The sequence below is a fragment of the Penaeus chinensis genome, chromosome 35 (assembly GCF_019202785.1).
Source record: "Penaeus chinensis breed Huanghai No. 1 chromosome 35, ASM1920278v2, whole genome shotgun sequence".
NCBI lineage: Eukaryota > Metazoa > Arthropoda > Malacostraca > Decapoda > Penaeidae > Penaeus > Penaeus chinensis.
Window position 1 is genome coordinate 32576216 of NC_061853.1, and position 15119 is coordinate 32591334.

A 15119-nucleotide genomic window follows, 5' to 3' on the forward strand; every position below is an offset into this window, starting at 1 on the left:
GGTACAGTTAAAGTAGATCTGGCGACTGTTCCTTTGTCCATTCGAAAGTAACTTTCTCTCTGTAGTTCTGTGTACAACTCTCTTTATATTCATTTTATTTTCTTTTCTCTTTTTGTGTTTATTCCTTCGTTCGAATAATGTAAGAAGAACAAAATCAGTTACTAACGTATTTTTAGGGCCTCTTATATATGAGTATACGGAGAAGGAAAAAAAATTGATGATTCCTGACCATTTTACACACGAATAAATGTTTGTTTCTTTTGAAACTTGTAGTTACGTTTTCTCTTTTAAAGGCAATATTTTCCACTGGAAACTATGCTAATGTCCGTTATAAATAAACACTTTATATGTTGTTGGCTCTTTGATTGATTTTTGATTGTTTCCACTTGTTTTTTTTTTTTTTTTTTGTACACTTCCAAAACCAAATGGTATAAACTTTGTGCCCTATTCATACCTTTAATTCCTTGAGGAATTTTCCCGACAAAGAATACCTAAACACCACCTATATTCTCTATATCTTCCTGTCTACTTTTCTCGGGTAATTAATGTTTGGGTAAGAAACGTGAAACATAAATGAACAGACGAAACTATCTAAGTGGGCATTTCTGCTGCATTTATACAATGCATCTCAATTTACTCTGAGATTCAGACGCAATAAAGATTAAATAGATTTGTATTTGACCTTGATTTGTTCCTTTAATTGGAACACTATGAGTTTATCCTATTTTTTCTTCGGCACATGACCTATTTTGTTCCTTTCAGGCCTAGATTTTCTTTCAGTTATGGATAGCATTGGTGACCGTTGTGACTTTCCCCTGTCCATCCGTTTTCTCTTGAGTTTTATAACTGTATCCTTCTCTCTCACCTTCTGTATTTCCATTCCGTTGTCTCTTTCTCTCGTTCAAACAATGTTAGCTGAAAAAATACAACACCGCCTTAATATTCTAAGGTGAAGATCTAAAAGCGAGAAAGTTACAACTTCATTGTCTTAGTCAAGACCTCTCTTCCTCCCTCCCTCTTTATTCACCCCCCCCCCCCCCTCGTGCCTCCCTCCCTCTCTGTCTTTCCTTTCCCTTTCGCCTCACCATGTCCATCTCTCCGTCCTTCCCTTTCCCTTTCTTTACTTCTCGACATGGCAAAACGCAAGCCTACTCTCCATTTCAAGGTATGCTCAATGAGCAAGCTATTTATACATTGTACCTGTGTGTGCGTTTCTGTTATGTATGTAGGGATGTATGTATATATGTGTGTGTATGTGTATATATGTATGTATAGATACACTCGTATTTATATATTCATGTATACATATACATATACATATATATACAAATATGCATATGTATGTGTATATACATATATATATACTTATATAAATATAAGTATATATATATATTAGGATGGTAGTAAAAGTACTGTTACTACCACTACTACTGTTTCTATATATAATGTTGCTACTAAACTGTTTGATAAAAATAATTTCGTTTTAAGGTATAATGTTTTAAAAAATGTTGCCGAAAGGGTATACCAGGAAAAGTAAAAGTATGAAATACCTGCTCAAGATCATAGGCACTCGCCCATATCCCATATGTAGTCGACATCACGCTAACATTACTTCTCTCACTTTCCCTGGGCGAATTTCCCCTCCAACGGGATCCCTACACATGACCTATATTTCTCACTAACGGTACTTCTAAACTTGACCTCAATTTGGACTTTCTCATCGTTCCAGCCATTTTTCTCTCTCCTCTGTATATTTTTCCTTTTCCTCTCTTACTCTCTATATTTTCGTCTAGCAATGTCAAGGTATAATACTACATATAAGAATATTATGTAATTTGTTATCAAATAATAAAAAATACCCGGAACTGTATAATTTCGCATGTTTATCCAACAAAATCTGAGCTTACACAATTTCAAAATATATTCAAAGATTGTACCAAGCAGAGAGTACGCGTATGTGTCTGACTTGAATGTGTCCTCCCATTCATAAATTCAGGTACATGTCCTGATTTTTCTCTAACGGGATTTTGGAACATGATCTCAACTTCCTAATCGTGGCTAGATTTTCTCCTGGTACAGTTAAAGTAGATCTGGCGACTGTTCCTCTGTCCATTCATAAGTAACTTTCTCTCTGTAGTTCTGTGTACAACTCACTTTTTTTATATTCATTTTCATTTCTTTTCTCTTTTTGTGTTTATTCCTTCGTAAGAATAAAATCAGTTACTAACGTGTTTTTTAGGGCCTCTTATATATGAGTGCGCGGAGAAGGATGTCATAATCATTGTCAAGTTCTCCCTCTCTCTTCATTCACCTCTTCTTCCTTCTTGCCATACAACCTCTCTCTCTTCGCTTTTCTTTCCCTTTCCTTTACTTTCCTCTTGCCCTCTCCTTTCCTCTAACCATTTCTCTCTCCCTCCGTCACTTTCTCTTTCTCGTTCTCTTGAGACCCTGTGTATTTAGGCGAGTCCATTTATCCCGTGGATCCACAGACTGGTGTATAACTTACCGGGTAAAGGAAACTGAGTGTTTAATCATTTCGTATATTTTCTCTAGATTATTTCGACTGATTAATATCGATGACAGGGTCATAAAAGTGGAAGGTCATAAAAAATCAGAATATTTAGACGGAGCTGCTGAAGTTGAAAGCACTTGCATTTCTTTTTTATTTAAATTTAAAATAATGCTGTATTCTGTTGAATCGCAGATTGTGTGTGTGTATATATATGTATGTATATATATATAAATGTGTGTGTGTGTGTGTGTGTGCGTGCGTGCGTGAAAATATACCAGTCATAGATCCTCTTTCGGATACGTAAATTTCGAATAATATTAAATGAATTAATCCAAGCCTTCTAATTTTCCTCCGAAGAAGATTGGTGCAGCAGGGATAACTAAAGACGACTAAGCTAAGAATAATAAGCACACCAACTGCTTTTGGCTCCTTATATCCGGTATGTCGTTTCGGGTGCCTTGCCCTATTTCCCCATGGTCAAGGCCAAAGTATATAGGCCTGAAGGGAAGTTTAGGTATTAGCTGTCAAGGTCACAGCCTTCCTCTTAAGAGAATTTTAAGGTCATCACAACTGTTACTATTGCCACTATATTGATCGTCGTCATTATTGCCAAGGGAGCCATTATGGTTATTACACGTATCATAGCATATACAGTATTCCTTTCTGTCTCTCTATGTTGATGTTACACTTGTCAAACTCATGCATTTGGGCGAGTCCATTTACTACGTTGAGAAATGGCAATTCTTATGAAACGCACGTAAAGCAAAGTGACTCTATTATTAATAATTCATCGATTTAGTTTCTTTTCTCACATTTCCTGTTCTGAAGGTCAGAATTTGGATCTAACGACAAGGACAGGAAACCAATGGCAAGGTCACACCCAGTCAATTAGAACATGGATAATAGAGACCTCCGTTTTCTGTTTTGCATATATATATAGGTATGTGTATATGTGTGTGTATATATATGTATATATATATATATATATATATATATATATATAGGCAAAAGTATCTGCTGAAATAAAATATAACGAAGGTCGTTGGAGAATTATCATTTACTAAATACCACATAAGAGAACCCCTGTCGATTACTTATTTCATTTGTAATGATGTATGAGTTAGCGCCTAAAGTTGGTAATAAGGAGATGAGTTAACCAAATTACAAATCATCTAACTTTGGCATCATGAACTATAACTATTTTTTGTCCAGCGAACTAAAATTGACCCACATGACTTTTCCTCGTCTTTTCTTAACTGATTCCGTTTTCTGTGACTGGTTTATTGATTTATTCACGAATACTTCCATGCCTATCTTTAATTACTTTATAGCGTTATCAAGAGAAATTGGACCACAAGATATTCACCATTACAGCTGGTCTCTATGTCACTGATTTTCACTTAACACTTCTGTTACTTTTCCAGGAGGAAAGGTAACGGTAATTCCACACTTGCATTATGCTTCCTCACTTATCCTCTCCTGCTATCACTTTTATATCTTTCTATTTCTCCCTCAGGCAATAAATGTCAGGATGAATTACTAATGATTATTGAAAAATTTAGCGAAACTTTCTAACAGGTATATCCTCACACCATATTTTAGCTTCAGATGGATCTCAATTCCACAAAGATTTTTAAATGGATCAAGAGTAAGGAGAGAGTAGATGTGCACTTCGCTAGAAGATACCCATTTAATACCAATTATCCATACAGATTTACAGATAAACCTCTCTACCTCCCTTCTTGCATATCTCCTTTAGTCCTACCCCTTTGTTAATTCTACTTCTCTCCTTTCCAGTCTATAATTTCTTGTTCTCTTCCCATTCTTATTTTCCATTTGCATTCTCCCTTCCTCTCATTTCAATCTATTATCATTCTTCCCCCCATTCATTTCCCTACCACTCTAAGCCCATTTTCCCCTCCCTCTGCCCCTCCCCATCCCGACCTCGGCCCATCTTTCCCCATTCGGGCGAGTCCATTTGTCGACGCAGGTCCGCAGGTCCTGAAGGAAAGTGAGAGTTTATAATCGCTCTATGACAATAGGGCGAATTCCTTACTGTTTTTCTCTGGGTATCATACGTTTGTATATTATCCCTACCTAAGCCCCGTTTATAAATCTGCTGATTTTAGATGATATTAGAGAGTTGAATAAGGTTTCCTGTGGCAAAGATCAGGCCAGTGTTTAGGAATCGCTATCAAGCTAATGTTTCCCTAATAGTGATATGCATAGTAGAGGAACACTTAATCCGTGTTGTTATTATCATGAGTATCGTTATTATCGTTGTTAGTCCTGCAATCATAATTATTATTTCATTATTTCCGTCCTCGTTGTCATTAATACCGTAATATGTTTTGCCATAATCATGCAAGTGCATTCTATATGGCAAATCTCTTTCTTTATTCCTTCTTGCTTCGTTTCTTTTTCTATAGTTATTTGTCACACTTCTTCCTTTCCGTACTTTCCGTTTCCTTCCTATCTACCCTCTTCTTTCATTTCCTGACCTGCTCCGATCCCTTACTTCGCCCATCTACTATGTGGTTTCGTAGAGAAGTGGATACATATGTTCCTGTGTTAAAGGTCAGTTTATATGTCGATTTGATATCAAGATTAAGAATTTCCTTTCAAGGTTAGTAATCAATATGATAATCGTCATTATTATCATATTTGTGGTCATCGTTAATAATGATACTGTTTTGATTATTGTTACATTCAAATGCATACATACAGTGGCGTTGTTAATCATCTGGGGCTTGGGGGCTAAGTCCTTTGAGGGGCCTTATATGTCTTTAACTACATACGTAGGCAGGGGGGTCTAGTGTGGGATGAAAACTATGATAAGTTATTGTAAAAGAACATGCCGCCTAATAGATTATGCTTAACTTTCCGTTTGCCTATATTTTCTCCTATCTATGCATTTATTAATAAAGCAAAAGGGGGAATTGTGATACCTGTCTTAACCTACAAATTTAGATGATTCTGTCTTACACCTGGCCATCTTACACAAAAATAAATATGTGTGTTTCCCTTGCAGTTACGTTTTCTTTTTAAAAAACTATTTCCCTAGGTTTACTATACTATACTATGTGCTTTATAAATAAACACCATGTATGTTGGTTAACAGACTGGTTTCTGATGGTTTTCAGTTTTTTTTTTTTTTCTGACACTATCAAAACCAAACGATATAAGCAGTACGTCATATTCCTCAAGGAATTTTGTCGACCACCTGTTACCTGCACATCAGCTATAACGGTAGTTATGAACTTCGAATCATATTGTGTTTTCCCCCCTTTCCTTTCTCCCTGTCTACTTCTGTAGGGTAATTAATGAGAGGGAAACTGTACAACTGGGCATTTCTGCTACACTGAGATACAACAACGCATCTCACACTGAGGTCAGATACACTATAAATATCAAGTTTTGTACTTGACCTTAATATGTTCCTTTAACACTGTGACCTAATCCTATTTTCCCATGTACATGCTTAGAGTATATACGCTTGAAGGGAAGTTTAGGTAATGGCTGTCAACCTTTATCTTAAAGAACATATTTATAGCAATGGAAATTAATATGGTTGTCATCACTACTGTTACCATTACCATTATTATGATCGTCATTACTGCCAAGAGAACCGTTATGGTCATATCCTCTATAGTATTCCTTTCTGGAGAAGTGGACACTTTTGAAACTTGCGTAAACACAGTAAGAAAATATATTATCAATAATTCGCCGATTTATGTTTCTTTTATCAGATATCTGACTTAGCTGAAGTTATTTCGGATAATTTGGACAGAACGAATTGAGGAACTGCACGATTTCCTGTTCTGAAGGTCAGAATGTGTCTAAATACAAGGATAGGAAATCAATGTCAAGGTCACACCCAGCAAAATAGAACACGGATAATAGAGATCTTTATTTTATATTTTATCTCTTTTTACTTGTGGATTACGTCTGTTTCTTTCTGCTAGGCTTTTTTATACATTTGTTGTTAAAATAAAAGCGGGCATTGTGATACCTGTCTTCACCCAAAAAACTTGATGATTCCTGACCATTTTACACACGAATAAATGTTTCTTTTGAAACTTGTGTTAACGTTTTCTTTTAAAGGCAATATTTTCCACGGGATACTATGCTAATGTCCGTTATAAATAAACACTTTATATGTTATTGGCTCTGATTGATTTCTGATTGTTTCCAGTTTTTTTTTTTTTTTTTTTTTTTTTTGAGGGGGGTACACTTCCAAAACCAAATGATATAAACATTGTACCCTATTTATACCTTAATTCCTTGAGGAATTTTCCCGACAACAAATTGCTATCACCACTTATATTTTCCCTACATCTTCCTGTCTATTTCTCTCGAGAAAATTAAGTTAGGGTAAGAAACATGATGCAAATGAACAGACGAAACTGTCTAAGTAGGCATTTCTGCTGCATTAATACAACACATTTTAATTTACTTTGAGATTCAGACGTTATAAAGATAAAAGAGATTTGCATTTGGCCATAATTTGTTTCTTAAATTGGAACACAGAGTTTAACCTATTTAACGAGTCTTTGGCACATGACCTATTTTGTGTCCTTCCTGTCCTCGATTTTCTTTCGGTACATATAGGGCAGCACTGGTGACCGTTGTGACTTTCCCCTGTCCATCCGTTTTCTCTTTAGTTTCATAACTGTATCCTTCTCTCTTACCTTCTGTATTTCCATTCCTTTCTCTTTCTCTCGTTCAAATAATGTTAGCTGAAAAAACACGCCTTAATATTCTAAGGTTACAAGTTACAAGTTTATTGTCAAGGTCAAGACCTCTCTTCCTCCCTCCCTCTTTATTCACATTTCCTCCCCCCCCCCCCCCTTCTCGTGCCATCCCTCCCTCTCTCTGTCTTTTCTTTCCCATTCGCCTCACCATGTCCATCTCTCCCTCCCTCCCTTTGCCATCTCCTGACCTCCTTCCTCCCTCTTTCCCTATCCCTTTCTTTTCCTCTCGACACGGCAAAACGCAAGCCTTCTCTCCATTTCAAAGTATGCTCCATGAACAAGCTATTTATACATTGTACCTGTTTCTGTTATGTATATATGTGTGTGTGTGTATATATGTATGTATATATATACACTCGTATTTATATATTCATGTATACATATACATATGCATATATGTATATACAAATATGCATATGTGTATATACGTGTATATATATTTATATAAATATAAGTATATATATATTTGAATGGTAGTGAAAGTACTGTTACTACCACTACTACTTTTTCTACCTATAATGTTGCTACTAAACTGTTTTATAAAAATAATTTCATTTTCAGCTATAATGTTTTAAAAAATGTTGCCGAAAGGGTATACCAGGAAAAGTAAAGGTATGAAAAACCTGCTCAAGATCATAGGCACTCGCCCATGTCCTATTCAGTCGACATCAGGCTAACAGTAATTCTGCTACTTTCCCCGGGGGAATTTCTCTCCAACGGGATCCCTACACATGACATATATTTCTCCCTAACGGTACTTCTAAACTTGACCTCAATTTGTACTTTCTCATCGTTCCAGCCATTTTTCTCTCTCCTCTATATTTTTCCTTTTCCTCTCTTACTCTCTATATTTTCGTCTAGCAATGTCAAGGTATAATACTACATATAAGAATATCATGTAATTTGTTATCAAATAATAAAAAATAACCGGAACTGTATAATTTCGCATATTTATCCAACAAAATCAGAGCTTACACAATTTGAAAATATGTTCAAAGATTGTAGCAAGTAGAGAGTACGCGTATGTGTCTGACTTGAATGTGTCCTCCCATTCATAAATCCAGGTACATGTCCTGATTTTCCTCTAACGGGATTTTGGAACATGATCTCAACTTCCTAATCATGGCCTAGATTTTTTCCTGGTACAGTTAAAGTAGATCTGGCAACTGTTCCTCTGTCCATTCATAAGTAACTTTCTCTCTGTAGTTCTGTGTACAACTCACTTTCTTTATATTAATTTTCTTTTCTTTTCTCTTTTTGTGTTTATTCCTTCGTTCGAATAATGTAAGAAGAATAAAATCAGTTACTAACGTGTTTTTAGGGCCTCTTATATATGAGTATACGGAGAAGGATGTCATAATCATTGTCAAGTTCTCCCTCTCTCTTCATTCACCTCTTCTTCCGTCTTGCCATACAACTTCTCTCTCTTCGCCTTTCTTTCCCTTTTTACTTTCTTTCCTTTCCTCTAACCATTTCTCTCTCCCTCCGTCAATTTCTCTTTCTCTCGACACCTATTGTATTTGGGCGAGTCCATTTACCCCGTGGACCAACAGACAGGTGTATAACTTACCGGGTGAAGGAAAGTGAGTGCTTAATCATTTCGTTTATTTTCTCTAGATTATTTCGACTGATTCATATCGATGACAGGGTTATAAAAGTGGAAGGTCATAAAAAAAAATCAGAATATTTAGACGGAGCTGCTAAAGTTGAAATCACTTGCATTTCTTTTTTATTCAAATTTAAAATAATGCTGTATTTTGTTGAATCGCAGACTGTTTGTGTTTGGGTATATATATGTGTGTGTGTGTGTATGTGTGTGTGTGTATGTGTGTGTATGTGTGTGCGTAGAAATATACCAATCTAAGATCCTCATTCGGATATGTAGATTTTGAATAATATTAAATGGATCAATCCAAGCCTTCTAATTTTCCTCCGAAGAAGATTGGTGCAGCAGGGATAACTAAAGACGACAAAATTAAGAATCATAAGCACTCCGACTGCTTTTCGCTCTTTATATCCGGTATGTCGTTTCGGGTGCCTTTATGTTTCTTTTACCATATGTCTGACTTAGTTGAAGTTATTTCGGATAATATGGACAGAACGAATTGAGGAACTGTACGATTTCCTGTTCTGAAGGTCAGAATTTGTGTCTAAATACAAGGATAGGAAATCAATGTCAAGGTCACACCCAGCCAAATAGAACATGGGTAATAGAGATCTTTATTTTCTATTTTATCTCTTCTTTCTTGTGGATTATGTCCACACACAACACCGCCTTAATATTCTAAGGTGAAGATCTAAAAGAGAGATAGTTACAAGTTCATTGTCTTAGTCAAGACCTCTCTTCCTCCCTCCCTCTTTATTCACATTCCCCCCCCCCTCGTGCCTCCCTCCCTCTCTCTGTCTTTCCTTTCCCTTTCGCCTCACCATGTCCATCTCTCCCTCCTTCCCTTTCCCTTTCTTTTCCTCTCGACACGGCAAAACTCAAGCCTACTCTACATTTCAAGGTATGCTCCATGAGCAAGCTATTTATACATTGTACCTGTGTGTGCGTTTTTGTTATGTATGTGTGAGTATGTGTATATATGTATGTATGAATACACTCGTATTTATATATTCATGTATACATATACATATATATATACAAATATGCATATGTATGTGTATATACGTATATATATACTTATAAAAATATAAGTACATATATATTAGGATGGTAGTATAAGTACTGTTACTACCACTATTACTGTTTCTACTAATAATGTTGCTACTAAACTGTTTGATAAAAATAATTTCGTTTTCAGGCATAATGTTTTTAAAAATGTTGCCGAAAGGGTATACCAGGAAAAGTAAAAGTATGAAATACCTGCTCAAGATCATAGGCACTCGCCCATGTCCCATATGTAGTCGACATCAGGCTAACAGTAATTCTGTTACTTTCCCTTGGGGAATTTTCCCTCCAACGGGATCCCTACACATGACCTATATTTCTCCCTAACGGTACTTCTAAACTTGACCTCAATTTGTACTTTCTCATCGTTCCAGCCATTTTTCTCTCTCTGTATATTTTTCTTTTTCCTCTCTTACTCTCTTTATTTTCGTCTAGCAATGTCAAGGTATAATACTGCATATAAGAATAATATGCAATTAGTTATTAAATGAATAATAACCGGACCTGTATAATTTCGCATGTTTATCCAACAATATCTGAGCTTACACAATTTGAAAATATATTCAAAGATTGTACCAAGTAGAGAGTACGCGTATGTGGCTGACTTGAATGTGTCCTCCCATTCATAAATGCAGGGAGATAGTTACAGTACATTTCCTCTAACGGGATTTTGGAACATGATCTCATGTGGCCTAGATTTTCTCCTGGTACAGTTACAGTTAAAGTAGATCTGGCGACTGTTCCTCTGTCCATTCATAAGTAACTTTCTCTCTGTAGTTCTGTGTACAACTCTCTTTTTTTATATTAATTTTCTTTTCTTTTGTCTTTTTGTGTTTATTCCTTCGTTCGAATAATGTAAGAAGAAGAAAATCAGTTACTAACGTGTTTTTAGGGCCTCTTATATATGAGTATACGGAGAAGGATGTCATAATCATTGTCAAGTTCTCCCTCTCTCTTCATTCACCCCTTCTTCCTTCTTGCCATACAACCTCTCTCTCTTCCCTTTTCTTTCCCTTTTTACTTTCTTTCCTTTCCTCTTGCCCTCTCCTTTCTTCTAACCATTTCTCTCTCCCTCCGTCACTTTCTCTTTCTCGTTCTCTTGACACCCTGTGTATTTAGGCGAGTCCATTTACCCCGTGGACCCACAGACTGGTGTATAACTTACCGGGTAAAGGAAAGTGAGTGCTTAATCATTTCGTTTATTATCTCTAGATTATTTCGACTGATTAATATCGATGACAGTGTCATAAAAGTGGAAGGTAAATCAGAATATTTAGACGGAGCTGCCGAAGTTGAAAGCACTTGCATTTTTTTCTTTTTTTTAATAATGCTGTATTTTGTTGAATCGCAGATTGTGTGTGTTTGTGTGAGTGTGAGTGTGTGTGTGTGTGTGTGTGTGTGTGTGTGTGTGTGTGTGTGTGTGTGTGTGTGCGTGCGTGCGTGAAAATATAACAATCTAAGATACTCTTTCGGATATGTAGATTTCGAATAATATTAAATGGTTCAATCCAAGCCTTCTAATTTTTGTCCGAAGACGATTGGTGCAGCAGGGATAACTATCAAAGAATCATAGGCACTCCGACTGCTTTTCGCTCTTTATATCCGGTATGTCGTTTCGGGTGCCTTGCCCTATTTTCCCATGGTCAAGGCCAGAGTATATAGGCCTGAAGGGAAGTTTAGGTATTAGCTGTCAAGGTCACAGCCTTCCTCTTAAGAGAATTTTCAAGGTCATCATCACAATTGTTACCATTACTCCTATATTGATCGTCGTCATTATTGCCAAGGGAGCCATTATGGTTATCACACGTATCATATCCTATACAGTATTCCTTTATGTATCTCTATGTTGATGTTACATCTGGAGAAATGGTAAATGACTATGTTATTAATAAATCATCGATTTCTTTTCTCACATTTCCTGTTCTGAAGGTCAGAATTTGTGTCTAACGACAAGGACAGGAAACTAATGGCAAGGTCACACCCAGTCAATTAGAACATGGATAATAGAGACCTCCGTTTTCTGTTTTGTGTGTATATATAAGTATGTGTGTGTGTGTATATGTGTGTATGTATGTATATATATGTATGTGTGTGTGTGTGTGTCTATATGTGTGTATGTATTTATATATATGTATAGTAAAAGTGTCTGCTGAAATAAAATATAACGAAAGTCGTTGGACAATTATCAATTACTAAATACCACACAAGAGAACGCCTGTCGATTACTTCTTTCATTTGTATGATGTATGAGTTAGCGCCTGAAGTTGGTAATAAGGAGTTGAGTAAACAAAATTACAAATGATCCAACTTTGGCATCATGAACTATAACTAACCAATTTTGTCCAGCGAACTAAAATTGACCCATATGACTTTTCCTCGTCTTCTCTTAACTGATTCTGTTTTCTTTGACTGGTTTATTGATTTGTCTACGAATACTTGCATGCCTATCTTTAATTACTTTATAGCGTTATCAAGAGAAATAGGACCACAAGATATTCACCATTACAGCTGGTCTCTATGTCACTGATTTTCACTTAAAACTTCTCTTACTTTTCCAGTCTATAATTTCTTGTTCTCTACCCATTCTTATTTTTCATTTGCATTCTCCCTTCCTCTCATTTCAGTCTATCATCATTTTTCCCCCCATCAATTTATCTATCACTCTAAACCCATCTTTCCCTCCCTCTGCCCCTCCCCATCCCGACCTCGGCCCATCTCTCCCCATTCGGGCGAGTCCATTTGCCTACGCAGGTCCGCAGATCCTGTAGGAAAGTGAGTTTTAATCGTTATATGATAATAGGGAGAATTCCTTACTTTTTTTCTCTGGGTATCATACGTCTGTACATTATTCCTACTTAAGCCCCTTTAAAATCTGCTGATTTTAGATAATATTAGATGGATGAATAAGGTTTCCTGTGGCATGGATCCACGTTGTCATTAACACCATATTAATCTTAGCCATCATCACGCAAGTGCATTCTATGTAGCAAATCTCTTTCTTTCTTCTTTCTTGCTTCGTTCCTCTTTCCATATGTATCCCTCTCACTTTTCCCTTTCCATACTTCCTTCCTATCTGCCCCTTCCTTTCCTTCCCCGACCTTCTCCGTCCCTTACTTCGCCCATTTACTATGTGGTTTCGTGGGGAAGTGGATACATATGTTTCTGTGTTCAAGGTCAATATATATATATATGTCGGTTTGAAATCAGGGTTAGAAATTTCCTTTCAAGGTTAGTGATCAGTATTACAATCGTTATTATCATATTTGTCGTCATCATCGACGTTAATACTGTTCTGATTATTGTTACATTCATATGCATACACACAGTAACGTACCTAATAATCTACTTTACAATAGCGTGGGGAATAAAGACATTATCTTTTCTTTCTCGTAGATCATATATATATATAGATAGATAGATAGATAGATAGATAGATAGATAGATAGATAGATAGATATACATATATACACACACATAAACACACATCTTTCTGTTTACCTATCTTTCCTATGTATTTATTAGTAAAATATGACTTTAAGAGCGGGCATTGTGACAACTGTCTTCGCCCACAAATCTGGATGATTCCTTCCTACACCAAGACATTTTACACAGGAATAAATGTTTGTGTTTCCCTTAAAACTTACAGTTACGTTTTCTCTTTTAAAAACATTATTTCCCTAGGAATACTATACAAAAGTGCGTTATAACATAAACACTATATGTTTGTTGTTAGTTCACTGACTGGTTTCCGACGGTTTTCATTTCTTCTTTTACGATATGAATACTGTGTGTTATTTAGACCTTTAGTTAACAGTGCGACATATCCCTCAATTTTCACAATAGGTAGGCTACTTTCACATCAATAAATTTCCCTTTAACGGTTGTTCTAAGCTTAGACTCATTTTTTTTTTTCTTTCCTCTCTCTCCATGTCTTTTATCGGGTAAATAATGTTAGGATAAAATCTTATGAACAATAAGTAACAATAAGAAATAAATAGACGAAACTGTCAGAGTTTACAGTGAAATCAGATACATTATAAATATCAAAGAAAAGTTTTGTGCTTGGCCTTAATTTGTTCCTTTAAATTGAAGCACAGCGACTTTATCCCATTTTTACTTACCGGGTCTTCGGCACATGACCTAAATCTCCATTTGTAGCCTAGATTTTCTTTTGGTTCATATAGGGCAGACCTGGTAACCGTTGTGACTTTCCCCAGTCCAGCCGTTTTCTCTTTACAACTGTATCCTTCTCTCTCACCTACTGTATTTCCCTTCATTTCTCGCTTTCTCTCGTTTAAGTAATGTTAGCTAAAAAAAACGCGACACCAACTTCATTTTCTAAGGTGAAGATCTAAGGGCGAGGAAATTAAAAGTTCACTGTCAAGGTCAAGGCCTCTTCCTCCTTCCCTCTTTATTCACGTCTCCACCCCCCCCCCCCTTGCCTCCCCCTAACCTCCTCGCTCTCTCCCTTTCCCTTTCTTTTCCTCTCGGTATTATCTGTATGTGGGCGCGTCCATTTGCCACGTGGAGACGCAGACTCATGTCAGACTTACCGGATGAAGGTAGGTTAGTTTAACCACCATTTTATACATATATTCTGCATAGTATCTGGTAACATTTTTGAATATAGAAAATGCAAATCTTGATATATTTGTGTTGAATGTGATTCTCGGACGAGTTCAAGTATCATTTTCAAAGTCACAATCTTCTAACAAAAGGGAGTGAAGGGTACATCTTACCTTTTTTTTGTGTGCTGAACTGTTTACATTCAGAGGAATGTGACTGAGAATTGTAATTATCGTATTTGTTCTCAACTTGGGGTAGTTATAAAACAAAAGTTAGTATTTTTCCTTAAGAAAGCAGTGACATTAAAAAAAAAAAATGTAATAAAGGAGTGATTATTGTTATTAAGATAACTATACTAGATAATAGCACAAGGCAATGTTGTAGGGCAGATCATAGTTATTATATTACAATGTATAAGAACCGTAGTTTGATCAAGATAAGGGAAAAACAAAATATGCATCAGCATCAGCAGATCATAGCAACACGCAAACCATTTCCATTTCAAGGTATGCTCAATGAACAGGCTGTGTATATACTGTACCTGTGTGTGTTTCTGTTTATATATATATATATATATATATATATATGAGTGTGTTTGTGTATCCTTATGCATATA